This window comes from Monodelphis domestica, chromosome 4 (genome assembly GCF_027887165.1).
Source record: "Monodelphis domestica isolate mMonDom1 chromosome 4, mMonDom1.pri, whole genome shotgun sequence".
Taxonomy (NCBI): domain Eukaryota; kingdom Metazoa; phylum Chordata; class Mammalia; order Didelphimorphia; family Didelphidae; genus Monodelphis; species Monodelphis domestica.
The window spans coordinates 268,104,435-268,124,621 of record NC_077230.1 but is presented as its reverse complement, the minus strand read 5'-3'; the positions used below and the strand labels follow the sequence as shown (position 1 = coordinate 268,124,621).

Genomic DNA, 20,187 nt, shown 5'->3' with positions numbered 1-20,187 from the left:
ATTTGTCTCTTTCTGTTGTTTACCACTATTTACCTAGTCTCTTAGATTCATAACCTTGACAATATCTTCATCTGTACACACTTTCTCACCCTCTTGCATTCAAAGAGTTGCCAAATCTTGTCCTTTCTATCTTGACATTTTTTTGCATCCTACCCATTCTCTTTACTCACTTGGTGGCCAGCTTGGTTCAGCCCCTATACACCACTCATATAGATTATTGCAACAGTCTCCTATTGATCTCTATGCCTCCAGACCTTCCACACTCCAATACATCTTTCACAGACCTGCCCACATGATCTTCATAAGCAGAGCTCTAACTATGTTACTCTCCTCAATAAACTCCAATGCTTCTGTATTGCCTCTAGGATAAAATATAAACTTCTTTGCTTGGCAATTAAAATCTTTTACAATCTGGAGCCAAGCCAACCTTTTTTTTTTCAGCATTAATACATTACTCCCCTGCATTCTCTCTACAGTCTGGCCAAACTGGCCTTTGTTCTGCTCTTCACACATGGTTCTCCATCGCTCATCTTCTTGCCCCCATGCATTAGAATGTGCTCCCTTCATAGCTTCTCTCTTCTTTCAAGACGCCATTCAAGTACCAACTTCTCCATGAAATCTTTTTTGATTCCCCCAATTTTTAGAGCTCTTACTCTCAAGCAACATTAAATTTGTCTCCTTTGTATAATTTATATTTTTTCTTCATATCTGCATATACTTATATATTTTTGCCTCACATTAACCTTTAGATACATTGAATATAGAAATTGTTTCATTTTTTTATCTTTATCCATCACCTAGCCCAGTGCCTGGTACACAGCAGGTACTTAAGAAATACTTGTTGACTAATTAATTGCAATACACTGCCTCTTTCCTTTCTTCCTCAAATTTTTTATGTATATAGTTTATTTTTATGTTTGTTCTCCCAATAAAATGTAAGATCTTTGAGAGCAGTGGATTGTTCTTGTATTTTATAAAGTGCCTTCCATATAGTAGATGCCTAATACATACTTAATGAATTTGGTTGCATTGTTATTTAGAATTTCCTGAGGGATTATGTAAGTCAGTTAAGTCAAGAAGCATTTATTAGGTGTGCAAATACATGCAAGAAACTATTAAGTCCTGAGGATACAAAGAAAGAAAAAGACAGTTCCTGTCCTCTTTGAGCTCACAGACGACTAAGAGAGACAACATTCTAATAACTAAGTTTGAAGAAACTATATTCAGGATCAATAGGAAATCATGACAGAGGGAAGGCACTAAAATGAAGTCTCAGTAGCACAGACATTTCTAAATTGTAAGGAACCATCCAGTGATTCAGATGATCACATGGGCTCCACAATAGCAGTATCAAAGAAAAAAAAATCTCATCTAAGCTTGGATTCAGGCTCTGATACATAATAGCTGTGTGTCCTTGGGCAAACCTCTTCCCTTTCTGAGCCTCCCTTTCCTCATCAATAAAATAGTGATAATAGCACTTGCTTCTTATTCACCAGTTCCTTTTGAGGGTAGCACTTTGTAATCCTTAAACTATTATGTTAATGGTTTCTTTAGAGGTGAAGGCTCTAACCTTATTATTTAGAGTAATGAATTTCAGTCTTTGTTGGATTCTTTAAACACCTTTAAAATTTTGGTATTAAATGGATTTTTAAAAGGGAACTGAAGTGGGAATCTGAATTCTCAGATATACACCTTAGTTGCCCAACTGGTTTTGTAACTTGGCTTCATTCTGTGTAGCCTTTTGTTGCAAGACTTGGGATCCACATTACATAGGGGCACATCGAGGTTGGTCGAACAAATAGGGTTACACTCCTGAATGGAATAGTAACACTGCTAGTTTGTTGCCAAGAATTAGTGGGTAGACTTTGCTTATAACCCTCCCATTTAATTTTGGCTAAGATGTGGCTGAGATCTGATGTGGGAAACCCACAGAAGACAAAATTTTGTTGACCAATTAGAAGCATAAATTGGAGAGCTTTTCATTATGGGAGTAGATAATGAGTATCAGATAGAGTTTGATGACCTTGTGGTTATCAAAAGATTTCAATCAGGTTTCCCAGTTTTGGCAAAATGCTCAATTTTCTGGGTTTTTTTTTTAAAGGCATTTATAGAATATGTACCTGGAATGCAAATGAGCTTTGAAATAATGTGGTTTCTTTTTGCATCCTTGCTGATTTCTTCCTCCACTCTCCTATTCTTCCTAGGAAGGGGTTTCCCTACTCCTTTGAGTCAAGCAGTGCTATATACAGGCATTCCATGTATATAGAAAAGTGGCTGCTGAATATAGCAAGATACTTTTTTTTTCCCTCTGAGGGTCTGAATGCTTACTTAACTCATACCCACCTGCAGAATCAGAAATTGAGGACCGGATTGAGTTTTGCATGCTAATTTCTGGGGTGGCACTGCTCAGTGAGGAATGAAGGACTTCTTCCCAATTGTTGGCTTGGCTACCCAAACCTATATCTGGTCTTTGCATGTTAATCTCTGGTGTGCTACCGCAGAGAACATGATTACCGACTCTTCTCTACTGATGGCCTGGCTCTCCTAGTTGAGGTCTGCTCTTAGTGCACATATTAATTTAGGGTGACAGGTCTCTGGGTCAGCTTTGGATCAAAGGGAGATAGAAGACCAATGGGTTGGTAAGAAGACTGTCACACTGTGTCTGCTGGGAGAGTGTCAGCTCATCTTAATTCCCAGTGAAGTCACCTCTTCTGAGTGTGAACATTTGATGCAGACCTCACCACCTTTGATACTTAATATGTATTTTTATCTGGTTTGACCTGTTTGAAGTTTTGACCTGAGAGCTGTGACTTTAAAATGGATGTCTATGATTTGTCTGAGATTATAAAGGGGAAATAATGCCAATGATAAATAAAATAGATAAAACTCCCAAGATTACTGAAAAGAATATGGGGAATTGAAAGGGCTCTAAAATTGGGTCAAGTAATTTCAATATTCCCTCTCTTCCAACCTTCTGCTCTTGCAATGGGGAAATTATCTAAATAGTTTTCAATCGATTAATCAATCCACTGACATTTATTAAGTGATTACCATTGTCCAAGAACTATTCAAGATTTTGAGAGTATAGAAACAAAATGATGGGGAAAGAGAGAAAAAAAAAGAGCATGAGTCCTAAATAATAACTCCCCAAAGCTTAGCCAAAATGTATACTATTTTTTTTAACACATCATAAGAACTATGGTGTTAGGATAACTCTGGCTTTATTATTTTTTTCCATAAAAAGGAACCACCTTCTCTCACCATGATTTTTTGACTTGATTACCCTACTTGGCTTGGGGATTTAGCAAAGCACCTGTGGCATAGGTGCTTAATAAACGTTTATGATTAATTGATTAAAGTTTCAAGGATCTGGTATATTGACTCCCAGCAATGAGAAAAACCCCACCATCCTAATTTAGGAATGGCCTTTTAATAAAATTATAAATTATAAAAAGAAAATATGAGGTTATCCAAGTGAAACAGATCTCAGAAATCATCTGATCAAATGAGAGTGAGTGCAAACCATTTCGTATACCTTAAAGCCTTATACTAATGTAAGCTTTCACCTTCACCATCATCATAATTATCATTCTATTCTAGTCCTGATTTGGCTGTTACTATATGTATGTCTATTTATAACTATAACTCTATGATACATATACCTATCTATATTTACATGCTTTGGGTGGAAAATATATATCTAGAAATACATCTAGTTATAGCTACTTGCTTTGAATACATAATCTATTGATCTGTCTGTCTTTGTGTCTGTCACTCTGTACCTCTATTTCTTTACTCCCCATTCACTCCTCAACTGCTTGTGTTATCTAGCTTTTGTGTCTATTCATTCTTTTTCTGAATGATCTCCAGATTGGGAAACTGATTAAAATCAGCATCATCCTTTCTTTTTTTTAAACCCTTACTTTCTGTCTTAGAATCAATACCATGTATCATTTCGAAGGCAGAAGAGCAGTTAAGGCTAGGCAATGGAGGTTAAGTGTCTTGCCCAGGGTCACACAGCTAGGAGGTGTCTAAGAACAGATTTGAATTTTAGGACTTCCCATCTCTAGGCCTGGCTCTCAATCCACTGAGCCACCCAGATGCTGTGCATCATCATTCTATAGCTTTTGATTCTGTTTCCTGCTTCCTCTGCCTTGGTTTTTGGCACTTAATATCTTAATATAGCCCCTGGAACATAGTAGGTTCTTTAGAAATGCTTTTACCTTCTTCTTCCTTCCTTCTCCATTCCTTTTCCCCACCCTTGAATGTAGACTTTGCCTCCCCTTCTTCCCATTCCCCTGACTCTGTCTCTGACTCTTTCTTCTCCTTTTTCTCCCTATCTCTCTCTGTCTCTCTTTCTTCCCATCTCTTTTTCTGTCTCTGACTATCTCTTCCTCCCTTTCTTTTCCTTCCTTATTCTCATCACCTCCTACCATCCCCATCTTTGTCTCTGTTTTTCTTGTTCTTCCCTTCTGTTTTACTTTCGAATTCCCATCTCCATTAGTAATGGATCCTATCCCTTCCTTCAATCTTCCTCTTGTCCCCAGAATAGCTTGGGAAAAAAAAACCCTTTTGGGGCATCCTTGATATTTTTTCCAAGTCCTAACAAGATTTTAGTTATTCTGGCTGGATTATGCTGCTCCTTTGTATTTATCTTCAGCCACCTGCCCTTGCTTTTCTCTTGTACATGTCCATTTTAAATTTTTGTTTCTCATACATCAGTTTGACAAGGTTAATGAGTAGATGTTGACTAGAAGTCATGCCTTTGACATTTCTTCGTGGAAAAGGATGTAAGAAAACATAGATGATATGCCCTTACTTAATGTTAAGTTTCTCCTTGTACTGTCAGACAAGATTCCTTCTCCACGCCTTCCCTTTTCCCTTGGTACATGCATGGGCAGTCACACCCCACACATGAATTCATTTGCTGGTTTATAGACCATTCTAGAATTAGGGGTAGGTAAAGGAGTCTGTCACCCACTATGTAGTATGAGTGGTGGTCCAAAACATGTTATCTTAATACTATTTTTTAAATCCTCCAGAATTACCTCTGAATTAGCAGGTAATAAATACTAATGATGAATATAATATATAATACTTATGTTGTGCTTTGGGGTTGGGAAATATTTTACTTGCATTATCTCATTTAATCTTTACAACTCTGTAAGGTAGATAGCATCATTATACTCATTTTATAGATGATGCTTATGAGGCAAGATTTAAATTCAAATTTTCTTGACAACAAATCCAGAACTCTAAGTTTAGACAGTGATTCTTCAAAGTTTAACACCAATTTTAGTGGACATCTTCAGATATTATTTTCCAACCCTGCCTAACTCACACAAACAACTTACCCTGGATTTGTAGTTGAGACACAATTATAGATGTCCAGGTTGAACAACAGGTCTTCTTTCACCCCCATAAATTCTAGAATCTTCCTCTAGGAGATGTCTCTACCATGAAGCTCCATTGAATTAATGGGAATCTCTTCCTTCAACCAGTCTCACACAGAAGTCCTCAGTGGAGAAAACTTAAAAGTCTACTACTTGTATACATTACTTTCTGTTTTAAGTCAGTAAAAGAGTAGAAAATACTCTGCTGAAACTGAAATAAGGGATTTTAATCCTCCCCCTTTTGGTTGCACTTGGCCTGATGCCCAGGGAGGTGGGAGCCTATACAAGGAAAGAATCCTTGGGACATACTGACATATTATGTCAGTGCTTCAGTTTTATCTCATCCAAGTTTTACCTCATACCATCACACCAATCCATGGAGTACTGTTGCATTTTTGAATCATTATTCAAGGAAGTAACTTGAAGTTGGTGCCTGGAAGCATTAGCTTCATTGGTTATATACCTTAGAGGGAATCCCTGTAAGTCCTGCCCTCTTTTTTCTACCTTCTGTGTAGGTGCATCTGACAAGATCAGGGTCCAAGACTGGAAAGGGTGGCTTGGCTGAGAAGCAGGGGATTTCAGAACCAAAAGACCCCACAAGAGGCAGCAAATAATCCAAATGTAGAAATCTGTGTTAAATAACATACAGAGCTGAGCCAAGCAGCATGAAATTTGGAGTTGATGTTGACAGACCTTCAATCCTCTCATTGTTCTCATTTTATTTTCCCTCTTGGCTTGTGTCATAACCTGAAAATTGTTTAAACATAGGTTTTCATATTCATTGATTTAACTCTTCAAGACCTTTTGCAACACTTGGGAATTAATGATCTCTTTCTTTATGAACATTTTAAATTGAGCTTATTCTTATGGAAATGTGATCCCCAGTAATTTAACAGAAGGGATTTTAGCCAGCTGTAAACCCAAGCTATTCTAGCCCTGAACTTACTGCTTGCATTTCATCTTTTTTTTTCCTTTTTTTTTTTAGGATGCACATTTAGGTCACTTGAAATCAGAAAGCTATAACTGCATATCAGGAACATGGGGCACTGATGTAGAAGTTGACCTCTAGTCTTCTAATTATTTTTGAGGGTGAGTTTTGTTGTCATTTGTTTCTATAATTGGTAGTTTGTATATATGTATGTAAGCTTCTGTCCTGGAAGGAAAGGGTAACAATTGGAAAGGAGCTTATTTAAATCAGGTCTTATTTAAACAGAAATGAAATACTGGATTGAATGGTGGGCATCAGAAGTCTAGCTTGATAGTGATGTTAGTTTGGGGAAAAAGAATTCAATTCCAATAAATATGTTGTATTTTTCATGGAAGATGTTATAGAAATATACAAAGTGTATTCCCCTTTTTTTCCTCTCAATGTGTTTGGGGATAAGGTAAAATAGGAATTGGAAAGGAAAAGACTGGGAATAGAAACATTCTGGGAATTGGGCTTCTATGTATGTTTTTTTTTTTAGTTTTATTGACACTTTTTGTTTTTATATTGTAGTCGCTTTTCAATATACCCCTCCCTTATGAGCCTTTCTGGTAAAAAAGAAAAAGAAACAATAAATTCAAAACCATCCTACACTGTGACTACATTAGACAATATATACCATACTCCATGTGTGATTACATGTCCATCCATCTCTGAGAGGAGGAAGAGGATGGAGAAAGAAGAAAGAGGAGGAGGAGGTCATCTTTCCCCATCTATCCTAGTGGACTGAGTTTGGTCATTGTAATTAATCATCCTTGACTTCCTCTTAGTGTTGGTTTCATTTGCATTACTGTAGACTTTGCATATATTGTCCTCCTGGTTCCTCTTACCCTACTCTGAATCAGTTCTTATAAGTCTTTGGATTAGATTATATTTGCATGTAGAGTCACACATTTTTTTCTTTCAGTTTTTTAAAAGTATACTTGTGTTTCACCAAAATGCCAGTTAGGTGGTGAAGGGAATTACTCCATGTCCTTTTCCAGCCTGCACTAACTTCTTTTGCCCAGAGTAGTGGATGAAATAACAATTTAAGGGCAATTAGAAGACTTGGTTTGTGAGAGGTGTTTTTTGAGTTCCCTAGTTCAAAATTAGATCATATGCTTCAGGTTCTTTAAATATATTAAAATGCATCATACCTTAGCTCTTCTGAGGGATACAAATGTCTGTGACAAACTCTTCCCACATCCCTGTCCAGGTTCCCCAGCAAAGATTTTGGGTTGTCATTTTATAGGGGGAAATAAGAAAACAGCACTTACATTTCTAGGCTTTTTAGGGGGGTTGTTTTTAATTTTATGGTGATCTTAAAAGGCAGCTTATTTCATATTGATCCTACCAAGGAGTTAGCCAAGTGCAGTGTTAATTGGGTCCTCTGGAATTCTAAACCCCTGGGACCTGGAGCTTTCTAGCAAGGAAAAAAAAAATGAAACCACAGGCTGTGCATCTGTCTGAGATGCTGGAAAACTGCTGAGGCAACCACGCAGATTTTGGCAACTCATTTTGCATCCAGTTGCTTATTTCAATTAGCTTGTTTTGTGTTTTCAGTTCCCGTTCTCCCCTCTTCTCCCCTTTCCTGCAAAGCTGTGTTTTGAAAACTGCTGCCCAGAGGGCAGGGTCTTGGCGATCCTGTCCGCATTGTTCTAATGCTCATTCCATATGTATGTCACATCTTCGCTCTCCCCTCCAGGTCCTATAGCCCCTCCAAGCAGCCCACCCCCGATCCCCCTTCCCCCAGCCCTAGTCTGGGCTCTGCTCACTCTCCCCTCCCTCTCTTTTCCCCCTCTGCTCTTTCTTATTTCCCCGTCTCTCCAGAGGAAGATTCTTTCCGGATCTTGGAAGCGGGGAGATCCAAACTTAAAATTAAAAAAAGAAACACTTAAAAAAAAGAAGAAAGAAAGAAATCTTGTGCTGTGTGTGCATTTGGCTGGATGGTCTCAGTCAAAGTAATTATTCTCTTCCCTCTCCCTCTCTCTTTTCTCTCCCTCTTCCTTTCTCTTTCCCTCTTTTTCCCCTAGCACAAAGCTTTTTAAGAAACTAAGATTGGTAGTTCTTTCTGCCTTTTCTGGTTACCGTGGTAGCGGATATCTCAGTTACCGAAGAATGGAGCAGGCAGGCTGGGGTTTTTATGTGCCTTTCTTTTGGGACTGCTAGAGAAGTCCACTGAGAAATGCGGACCCCGCAGCCCTGCCTGCTGAGTTTATTATGCCTGTTATCTGTCACTTACTCTGACTAAAAGGTAAGGGCTGCTGTAATTTGTCCCTGCAAAGGCAGCGTACATTGTTCTACTTCTGATGCTTTCCACTAATTGGCTCATGAGGGAGGTTAGAAGATAAGGCATTTGTGCTTGCCTTTTTTTTTTTGCCTGAGCCTATCCAGTCAAAGCTCTCAGCTTTTATGAATATGGGGGGGGGGGGGATCCTGGAAATCTTGCTGTTATCTTGCCGGTGGTGTGGACCTAAGAAGAGAAAGCTCTTGATTTTATGATTTAAAAAAAAGTCATTAGTATAGGTGTGTTTCTTTACATGCATATGTATGTATACATGCATGTAAGTATATGATCAACATGTATATTGATTTCCATAAACTTTGAGCACATGGGTTGTGATGAGACGTCTTGGGACTCTAGAACAAGGTAAGAATGTCTTGGCTCAGCAGATTGCATTTTCTACTAGTTTTTTAAGTTATTACTTTGGATTAGAGTGGGTACAGAAGGAAGTAAATAGTTTCTAAAGGAACCAGTTTAATTGAGGAGAGATCTTGGCAATGATTGTGTCATATAGTATGGTATATATAAGTCTGAGCTAGATAAGAATTTTCTGTATTGATTGTACCACTTGATATCTTGCTTTTTTTATAGAAAAAAAAACTTTAATTTCTGAAGCTGCCAAAAAATCCAGTTGTGAATTGAACTGCAAGTAAGGGAACCATAGATGATAATAACTATAATAGAAGCCTAGGATATGTTCTTAAATTTATCAACTTAAACTAATTGGAATTGGAATTGGAATAATGGTTATCTATAATTCTTTGAAACAGGTCTTATCTTTGACCTGAAGAGAGAGAAAAATACCATGCTTTATAATCTACCTAGCAGCTTTTGTTTGGATGATACATCACTATGGTTTTTATCTCATAGGAAGCTTCCATAGCTTTGCTGGGCAAAGAATTTTCCTGTGCTATTCTTTTAAAATCTTTTGGTTCTTAAAGGACTGTTGGTAGTAAGGAATATAGTTTACTTTGCATGCAGAAAATGCACTTTCTGATCTTTTCTGCCCATCATTTGCCATTCTTGTTTTTCTCTGTGTATATATATATGTGTGTGTGTGTGTGTGTGTGTGTGTGTGTGTGTGTGTGTGTGTGTGTGTGATATGACTTTTTCTATAAAAAAATTTTAAATATACATATATTTATATGTATACTAATACACATATCTATGACTCATTTTGTTTTTTGTAATTATTACTCTCTAGAATGTTTTCCCAATAGGAAATGGGAATGCTTTCCATTAAAATAATATTTTTAAGACAGAAATAATTGAGAAGTGGCACGGGGTAGTGTATAGAAAAAGCCAGCTTCAGATCCAGATGACCTTGATTCAGGTGATGCCTCTGACACATATCTTGACTGTGACTTCAAGTCACAATCTCAGTCACCTGGGCAACTCTTTGCTAATTGCAGAGCTGCTGCTAATCTGTGTTGCTAGAAGCAGTTACCAATAATGGTGATAAAAATTAAGATAAGTGAGAGACAGCTTTGTGTAATGAAAAGATCAGCAGCCTTGGAACCTGGAAAATCTGAGTTCAAGTCCAGTCTCTGACAAATATATTGGGTGTGTGACCCTGGGCAAACCTCTTAACCTTCTCAGTGCTCCAGCAACTCTCTAGAAACAGAAGTTACAGATACTAGTTGACATACACTGGTGAGAGTTCTCTAGAATAATGAAACCACTGGTCTAGACCCTACCCCATTCTTTTTCTGTTTTTAAGAAGCAGCATTTGTAGGCACCTACATTCATGATATTTTTTCAAAGAATATGAAACATATCAAAATGTAGAAGGAGAGAAAAACAAAATACTGATATGAAGATATACTGTGTTGTTGTTTTATTCCTGTTTCTTTCACCAGTGATTATTTCTCTGTTCCTTATCTATGGAAGCAAAAACCCAATAATTTAGTGCATTGGCTTTGAAACTTAGCCACCTTGAAATCCAGATATAGCAGAATCCCTCCTATTATAATACTGACAATTCACAAGGTTACATACTCCTTCCTCTATGTCTTGCAGTTTTAAGTGGTGAAATATGCCTCAACTTGCTTCCTGGGAATGCCCTAGAGTGAGGAACCATTTACTAGAGTCACAGAACCTTAGAGACAGAAGGGGTGTTGGAGATCTTCTCCTCAAAAGATCAATGCCCTTATGTTAAATGTGAGGAAATGGAGGCATTGAGTGGTCAAATGACTGGCTTAAGATCACACAGCTAGAGTAAGGGTAGAGCAGGGATTAGAGCACAAAATTTTCAATCTAATTCTTTTTTTAACAGCAACAATAAAATTCTAGATAGAAGAGGAGGGAGAATGGAGCAGATGTGTCTTTATGATTTGTAAACTCCTTCCACTATTAAAGATGAATAAAACATTTATAGTGTATATTTTTAGACGGCATATATGTACATATTTATATATTGCAAAGAGTTACCTTATTGAAAGAAAACTCTTAAATATTGTTAAATTCCTTTTAAACACAACATTTCAGTTCTTCAAAAGATTTATTTCGTCAGTGCGGGCATTTCCTTCATCAGAACACCCATAAAAACTGATTGAAATATGGAAACCCCTCCCCATTATAGAAGGTCTTCCTGAGTTTCTAGAGCCAAAAAAGTTTTTATTTTATGACTAGTCCTATAGTAATAGATCTGTCTTCACTTAAGTAGGTTGGTTCTTGGATGGCAAACACTGAATCTATCACTGGGCTCACACTTGAAGGATTGCCACCTTATTATATATATAATATGTGACTGCAGACCAGTCACAGACTAAATAACATGGACAACTCTCTAAGACTAATTGGATATCTGTTGATGATCTGTTTGTAGAAGCAGTTATCAGTAATAATAAAGATCTCCAAAACAAAAAACTAAGGTAAGTGAGAGAGCATGGTGTAATGGATAGACAGGCAGCCTGGGAACCAGGAAAATTTTTATGTGTGCATGTATATATATGTGTGTATGCATATATGTATATATGCACACACACATACATACATATATATGTGTGTGTATGAGAGCCTTTAAGTATGGGTCCAGTGACATATGTAAATAGTTATATATTACATGTATATATGTATATATACATATATATAAATACACAGAGAGAGAGAAGAGAGGTTTTAAAGGTATATCAAAATTACAAACCATACTGATGTTTGTAAATAATGTCATAAACAAAGATCTAATTCCAAACAGTTGGACCATTGTATTTAGATAATTCTTTCATTTTCTATTAAAAAATCAAATGAATAGACATATATTTTGTTGAAATAAGTTTCCTGTTTGCAGGAGTATTCCACACACCCTCTACCCCCCCAAGTCCTACATAGACATCCAGGGTATGTGAGTTTGTGTATTATCACTTAAAAACAAAATGTTTTGTTATATAGGCTATCAACATTAAGAATTGAGGTACTTTTTGGTAGAGTTCCTATATTTTAGCAAATGCGGTTTATATCTCGAGTTCGCTTTTTGTCTATCCCTCTTGCTGCTTTTTACAAGAATGGGTTTCTCTGACTTTTTAGTTTCTCTTTGAAAATTTTATAGCTCTTCACAGTAGACATTGTGTGTGACCTGCCTTGCATCGAAGAAAGCACAGATCCTGACCCAGGATTCTGAAGCTCTTGGATTTTGTTATTAATTCAGCCAGTTTCTTCCTTAATTTCCTAATGTAAATCACTTCATCAACCTGTGCCCCATCTGTAAAGTAAGGGGTTTGACCAGATTTCAGGGATTCTTCCCAACTCTTAATCCAAGTCCTGTATTGTTAATAATTGCTTACAAATATTTATGTCTTCCTGGCTTACAAAACCTTTGCAAACATTCTCCATTGATCCTTGAAATTCTGAGATAGAACCATGTTGTTTTCCATTCTACAGATGAGGAAACTAAGCCTCATAGAAGTGAAAGGGAATTTCATATATACTAAATGATAGATTGGAGCTTCATATTCCAGATATTCAAGATTCAATATCCTTTTAATGATATCTTGCTACTTGTCTGAGTTGGATGCTGTGAATACATAACACCTTCTTTTATAAACGAATTCTTTGATTTCACTGGTGTAGTGTAGTGCTGGTAGACTCAAATAGGAACTGGGCCACTAAAACTTAACCAGTACATATTGATTTAGAAAACCACAAATTAACATTTACTATGTGTTATTGTATTTTTTAAAAATTTGTTAAATACATTTTAATATGGTTCAATTTACATGCAAGGGGGTGGGTCCTATGCTTTTTTCACTCTGGTGTAAAGAATTCCTAATAAGAAAACTCACTTAGCAGATCAGGAATTATCAAAGCAAAAAACAGTTGTCTCGATAATACGATTGACCTCAATTAATATCCTATAAAATTATTTTCCGCTTTTAAGTCCTCTTTGCAATTATAGCAGTTACAGCTAAGAGGACTCTTAAAAACTTTTAGCTTTCCACTAACAGGAATTTCGGTATAGTCTTTTTAGGAATTTAGTTCATAGAATCATATTCCCAGAGCTGGATTCCATCTAGTCCAATTCCTTCAGTTTATAGATAAGGAAATGGAAGCCCAAGGAAGTTAAATGTCTTGCCTAGAGACATACAGGCTATAATCTCGAGAGGCAGGATTTGAAACCAAGTTCTCTGACCCCAGATCCCTTGTTCTCTTCCCTGTTGCTAAGGGGGTTGAGGAACCAGAAAGGCAAATATTTTTTTTTTCACAGTGAGTTAATTCAAATTGAAGTCTTTGGAGAGAAACAAGAGACTGTGTTTGGGACTAGCACCCAGAGAGGAGCCCTATACTTTTCAGATAGTTAGGGAAGATTTCTCTCTTTTTAAAATATTCATGTCCCAAGAAGAGAGACTGGGAAAAGACCTGGGACCAAGAGTGTGTTGTCTAGTGGTTAGAGGGCCAGGGTTCAAATCCTGCTTCTTAATTACTTACCATCATCTATAAAATAATATGGCCTCTTAGACACTTACTAATTGTGGGCAAATCACTTAACCCTAATCTGTGATTTGAGCTGGAGAAGGAAATGGCAAACTCCTCCACTATCTTTGCCATGAAAATTCCGAATAGGGCCATGAAGAATCTGAAAGGACAGAAACAACTAAACAATAGCAAAAAGCTATGAAGTTGCCTATTTCTATCAGTGGAGTTTGAACATCCTTCACTCTGATAATATCACAAAATTTCTCCCTACTGAAAAACAGCCTACAGCATCTTAAAAATTAGATGCCACTATGGAACAGTATTTTCTCTAATATTTTAGAACAAGAAAGAAGTTTAAAGACGATCTAGGCAAACACTTTATTCTCTATAAAGGTACTTACCCCTTCTTATTATACAGCTATGATCCTATGGTCTTTTTTTTTTTTTATTTAATATGCTACTCATTTTCCCAACGTCACATAAAGTTTGCTTACCTACTGGACTCCTTCCTTTGTTCTAAGCAAGACACAGGTTAATTTTTCTTTTTGAAAAAAAAAAAATAAGGAGTGCCTTTCAGTTTTGCAGCTCTTGCTCCATGACCTCAGATGGGCTTTTTGCATAAATACTGAAAGATTTGGTTGTTTGAACTACATTAGCATCAGAAAGGCGATTTGTGTGCTGGATAAGGTGGCCTAGTGGAATGGGTAGGGGGAGGTACATAGCAGGATGAGGGGATTGTCTTTGGAAACCCAAAGAACTGGAAGAGGATGCCTTGAATGAAGAATAAATAAATATAGCTGGACTCTCACTGACCAATGAATGCCAGACACTTTGCTGGGTTGCAGAGCAGGTTAGGACATTTTAGAAACTTTGAAGACTGATCTTCCTCTCTTTTAAAGACTGCCTGTTTTGCCATTTTGCCTCCTTCCTTGCCTGCTTTTAATACCTTCATGTACATGTAGAAGAGTTGTCTATGCCCTTTTATATCTTGGGTTGACTACTATGCACAGACTTTTGTATTCAATTTGTCCTTCCGCATCTTGAGGAGTCTCAGCAATTCTGTGGATGCTGGAAGATATAATCTTCAAGAAAAATATATATTTTTTTAACATTTTAACATTTAACATTTTTTAACATTTTAACATTTTAAAAATATTTTTAGACCAGTTGCCAATAGAGGAGGCAATGTGGGCTAATGGATCCTTTTGGATTGGGAGTCTGCATCATCATTATCATCTTCAGTGTAAACAAGAGACAGCCAGGTGCTTCATTGGATAGAGTCCTGGGACTGGAGTCAGGAAGACCCAAGTACAAATATAGCCTCAGATACTTAATACCTATGTGACCTTGGGCAAGTCACTTAACCCTGTTTACCTTGGTTTCTTCGTCTGTAAAAGGAGCTGGAGAAAGAAATGGAAAAGCACTCCATTATCTTTGCCAAAAACTCCAAATGTAGTCACAAAGAATTGAGCATGAGTAAAAATGACTGAAAAACAACATGTATGAGCCAGGCACTAGGAATGCAGAGAAAGGCCAAAATGGAGACTCTTCCCTCAAGAAATTAATATTCTAATGCAAACCTGGAATTCTCTTCCCCTTTGTCTCTGCCCCTTGGTTTCCCTGTATTCCTTTAAAACTCAGCAAAATGTCACCTTCGACTGTGCCCTTCTTCTGTTGATTATGTAGATAACACTGTAGTTACATGGCTATTTCCATGTTGTCTCTCCCATTACACTGTGAGTTTCTCAAGAGCAACCACTGTCTTTTCCCTCTCTTTGAATCCTCTGCACTTAATTTTATTGTCCCACACATAGTAAGCCCTTACTGAAATTGTTAGAGGCAGACTACATGCAAATAACCTTATAGGTGTCACATATAAAGGAAAAATCAGAGATTATGTCAGGGGGAACTCACTAACAGAAGGAAGGGGACACCAGGGAAGTGATTGACTTTCTTTGGGCTTGTTTAAACCGAAGGGTTGTTGGACTGAGAGAATTCCTTGAGATTATGCCCCTTTCTGACAATGATCTTTTATTTTTACAATGAGTACAGGCAAGACAGCAGTGAATGAGATGGACTCACATGTCACAAGTCTTTCTAGGGAGGAATTTGGTCTGTTTTTTAGCCTGAATGAATTTTAAAATGATTTAAAGTGCCAACTATGTCCAATGACTGATCTAAGTGCTACAGAATACAAATGGAAAAAAAAAAGGAAATCCTTGCTGTTCAGGAGCTCACAACTGAGGGAGAGTAGTAGCTGAGACATTGAAGTTTGGATACTTGGCCCTTTTTAATGGAGATGCATTTGTTGTGTTTCAGTCATGTCTGATTCTTTGTGACCTGATTTAGTGTTTCTGTGGGGAAGATATTGGAGTGCTTTGCCATTTCCTTCTCTAGCTCATTTTATAGCTGGGGAAATTGAGGCAACCAGAGTTAAGTGAGTTACTCAGGGTCACATAGCTACTAAGTGTTTGAGGCCACATTTGAACTCAGGATCTCTTAACTCCAGGCCTGGGGCTCTGTCCACTGTGCCACTGTTTCCTTATATTCCCCCCCCCCCAATCTGGAGAGACAGTCTTCTGTGCTTTCCAAACTTCATACTTTTTAAGCAAATTTCTGCATAAAATGAGAAAAATTTTGGAATATTCAAAATAAGAGATCATGTTAATTTGGTATGTATAGATGTATCTTTATATACATATCTATATATCTTTTAAAATATGGATAGTAATAAGGAAAGAATCCTTTCTCCTCCAGACTTTTTAGGTCCCTTTTAGTTATCTCCTTCACCTCTGTACCTTTGTCTCCTTGGAAACCAGCTCTGGTATTCAAAAATAACTCTAAAGCTTATGAGAAATAGATGCTCATAATTTGTTCAATATGAGCTACCTTTATTAGGTACCTACTATGTGCAAAGTAGCGTGCTAGGCAATAGTAATACAAAGATTAAAAATGGCCTAGTCCTTGACCTGAAGGAGCTTTCATTTTACTGGGGAGAGATAAGATAGATACAGAGGTAAACAGAGTAGAGGATTGCATTTGATGAGGTCAAAGGAGAGAGCCAGACAGAAGGCTCTAGGAAAATTTGAGGATTGAGTGAATGGCTCTGGGGGAAAAAAGGAAGGTATGTACAGAAGGGAGATGGGAACTGAAGTGTAAATTAAAGGGAGAGAACCTTTCTGAAAGGCAAAGATGAAGCTGAGGGAAGAGAGGCAGGGAGGAAGCCTTATAGAATTTTCAAAGTAAAAGGGCAGATTTGAGAAAACAGCAATAATTCAGTTAATTGAAGTTGTTTTTGATTTTAGAAAAATAATATGACTCCTCTTTTACATTAAAGTATTCCCACTCTAATGGGCTGTGAGGGCTTAAGGAGAAGAGGCCAGCTAGCTAGTTTATTAGCTTTGAGAATCATTGTTGGGGTTTTCTTATGAATAATTTTTAGAGCAAACATAGTTTGTTTTGCTTATATTTTGAGAGGCATCGGGCATCTTTGCTTGGTCCCCCATTAACTTATTTTCCTTCTTTTGCCATTCATATTGCAATTGGATTTGAGCATACTGCATAAGTGGACTTTAACTCCATTCTCCCACTGGCAAAGGAGTAAAGAATTTGTTTGTTTTATTAAATATTTTATTTGTTTTATTCATAAATTTAGATCCCTAGAGAGAATAGATTTTCCAATTGGAACATATTCATAAGTCTCTGGTATGGAAATACACAAAGTCTTTGAATCAAGAGGGTCCTGTTTACTTGATGGCTCTCTGGTCCAGACCTGAAATGAATTTTCTATTCTTAGGGTAAACGGGCATCATTAGAACTTTCCTCTTTTGTGGGAATAAAATATGTTCTAGTCAGCAAGATAAATTTTGGACCTGAGTCTAAGATATCTTTTCTGAGGACAAACAATACAAAAAGTTACTTGAGAAATTTAACTCTCTACTCATGGAAACCTTTTTTGCAATGTTTTTTTGAGAAATAATGGGGAACACCATATATTTAGGTTTCTCAAATAGCAACAGAAATGCAGTCTTATTTCTATAGGTGATGACAACTGGTAAAACCATAAATAAAGTCTGTGGACTTTTGAATGATCCTTGTGTGTATTGCTTAGATTTATAAGAACTCAAATTGGAATCTCATTTTGCTTTTGTTATTATTCTGTAAATCATATAGGATATTTTGGTTGTATTGATGTGACTATATTCATCTTTCAGGTTTTCTGGTATATTTATAAACTGACCTGTCATTCCTTTTATACAAGGGGTCTTTAAAGTTTACATGAACTGCTCCTGAACCATGTAGCAATCTCTCTATCCAACTCTTTAACATAAGAAGAAATTGAGGTTTAGAAGGGGAAAGAAATTCAAGTAAAGGGATATTGTATCCAAGAAAGAATTCTAAATTTGGAATCAGGTTCAAATTCTGGCTTTGCTCCCTGTGTGACTTTGGAGAAGCCCTTTATTTCTGTGGGACACCAAGTTCAGCATCACTCAGGTGAGAGAGTTGTGCCCTGTAATGACTAATGTGCCTTTCAGTTTTAAAATCTTTTCATCTTAAGTAGGTATCAGAGCTGGGGTTCAATCTTGAGTCTCTGACTAGATCTGACTGTCATCAAAAGTGTTTAATTGCTAGAGAGGAAAACTATGTAGACATTGTCCCTGCCTATTGAAATTGGAGGAAGAGACGTCAAGTCTGACATACAGGACATATTGGGAACATAATAAAAACATCATACTAGTATGAATGGATAGTTACTTTAACAATCTTTCGGCTATTTTAATGAATCCAAAGATGTATGGAAGAAAAGACCAATTATCCCTGAAGTTCCTGGGAGTTATAGGTCCTGTCATCTGGACCCTCAGCAGAGTTTAGCCCGAGGCCCTCTAAAACTTTTCAAGAGCAATCGGAAGGAGGTATTTAGAGAACTTGGACCTTTAATCGGGTACCATTTTAAAACAATTTCAAGCATGTTAGGTAAATTATTTCAGGTTTCTAGGAAGGTATTTGTGGAATTTGGAAATTCTCTGGGGATTATGGTTTGACATTTGAAGCAGGTGAAGCAGGCACAGCATGTGAAGTCATTAAGGTGTAAGAATGATGAGCTTTGCTTGATCTGACTTGATTTGCCTGTCTGCTTTGACACTTCTCAACAGTTGGTGGGGACCAGGAAGACAGTTTATCTCAGGTACCTGGCAGGGAATTGGAAGTGAAAAAAATTCTGCTCCTATATAACTACAGTCTTGTGAAATAACATTTGTAAGGGGTGGACAGACTGGCCATTTGCCAGTGGTTTTATCTGTTCCCTTGTTCTCAGTTATCACAAGGGCTCTTAAAATCAGGACAACTTTAAAATAATTCAGCCTTGCCATAGAAACTTGTGTTTTGGGGGCAGCTGGGTGGCTCAGTGGATTGAGAGCCAGGCCTAGAGATGGGAAGTCTCAGGTTCAGATCTGGCCTCAGATACTTCTTGGTTGTGTTACCCTGGGCAAATCACTTAACCCTCTTCACCTAGCCCTTACCACCCTTCTACTTTGGAACCAATACACAGTATTAAATAGAAAGCATGTGTTAAAAAAAAAAAGAAATCTGTATTCTTCTCTTTCTGAAAGGTAGCAACTTCATTGTTTTTATTTGGTGTCTCTCTCCTCCACCCTTAGCTCCTCCCAGATGGAGTTTTCTTGGAGAAACTTGCAAGCATGTTTCTAACAGCTTGAGAGATGCAAATTTATATTATTTCTTAATTTTCAGGTATGCTTTTTTTTTCCTTCCCAAGCATGCTTAATCCTTCAGAAACTGGTACCTGGCTCTCAATATGTATGGGTGCGGGTAAGACCCTTTGTTTGAATTAGTCAGAGGGCTTGGATTTAAATCCTGATTCTGCCACTTGTTCTCTGTGACCTTAGGTACTTATACTCTGTAGACTTTAGTTTCTTCATCTATAAAATGAAAAGGTTTGAATAGATGACCTCTAATGCTACTTCCAGCTGTTCATCTTTGATCTGATGGATCCATGGAAATAGGACAAGACTTTCTTTTCTTTAGTCAGTGGTTTGGTGACAGCTGATCAAACACACAAATGTGTAATCTTTGATAGTTTGATTCACTTTATTATAGGGGTAGTGATAACAATAAAAATAGTGATTTAATTGGTTTAGGGAATTTCCTGGTGAGGAAACTCCTTCTACCAATGCAGATCATTATCTCTTCTTCAAGTTAAAGTCTTAGAGACTTTAGTCACCCCATTTTTTGAGAAATGTAAATGCCATTAAAATTATTTCATTAAAAAAAAGTTACCTGCCCAGTTTGACTTAGCCAGTATGCCAGAGGTACATCTTGAACTCAGGTCCTTCTAACACTGAGGCAAAATGTCTATCCAATATATTTTTTTATCCAATATAAAATGTTTTGGAGAGATTTTGGAGAGATTGTTATAAATCCTGTTTCCAGATGCATTTGGCTTAGCATTCACAACTTACAGCAATTATATATAGTTTGCTTTTTAAAAAATCTTTAGAGTTTCTGTTATAAAGTAATACTGTGCATGTCAGGATATTTCCAGATTGGCACTTAGAAGACCTGAAAATAGGTCATTTATGAGCCTGACAAAAAAAATATTTTGTGCAAAGTATGTTCTA

General features: G+C 37.1%; 1 protein-coding gene across 3 annotated transcripts in view; it reads left to right on the top strand.

Moving 5' to 3' along the window:
- The window catches only part of FAT3 (FAT atypical cadherin 3), a 756,780-nt gene that overhangs the window by 120,332 nt on the left and 616,261 nt on the right, over nt 1-20,187 (top strand). For all 3 annotated transcript variants that reach the window (XM_056794533.1, XM_056794534.1, XM_007495043.3), the window contains exon 2: nt 6,379-6,482. The gene's annotated coding sequence lies outside the window, so the exon portion shown is untranslated. The remainder of the gene's footprint in view (nt 1-6,378; nt 6,483-20,187) is intronic.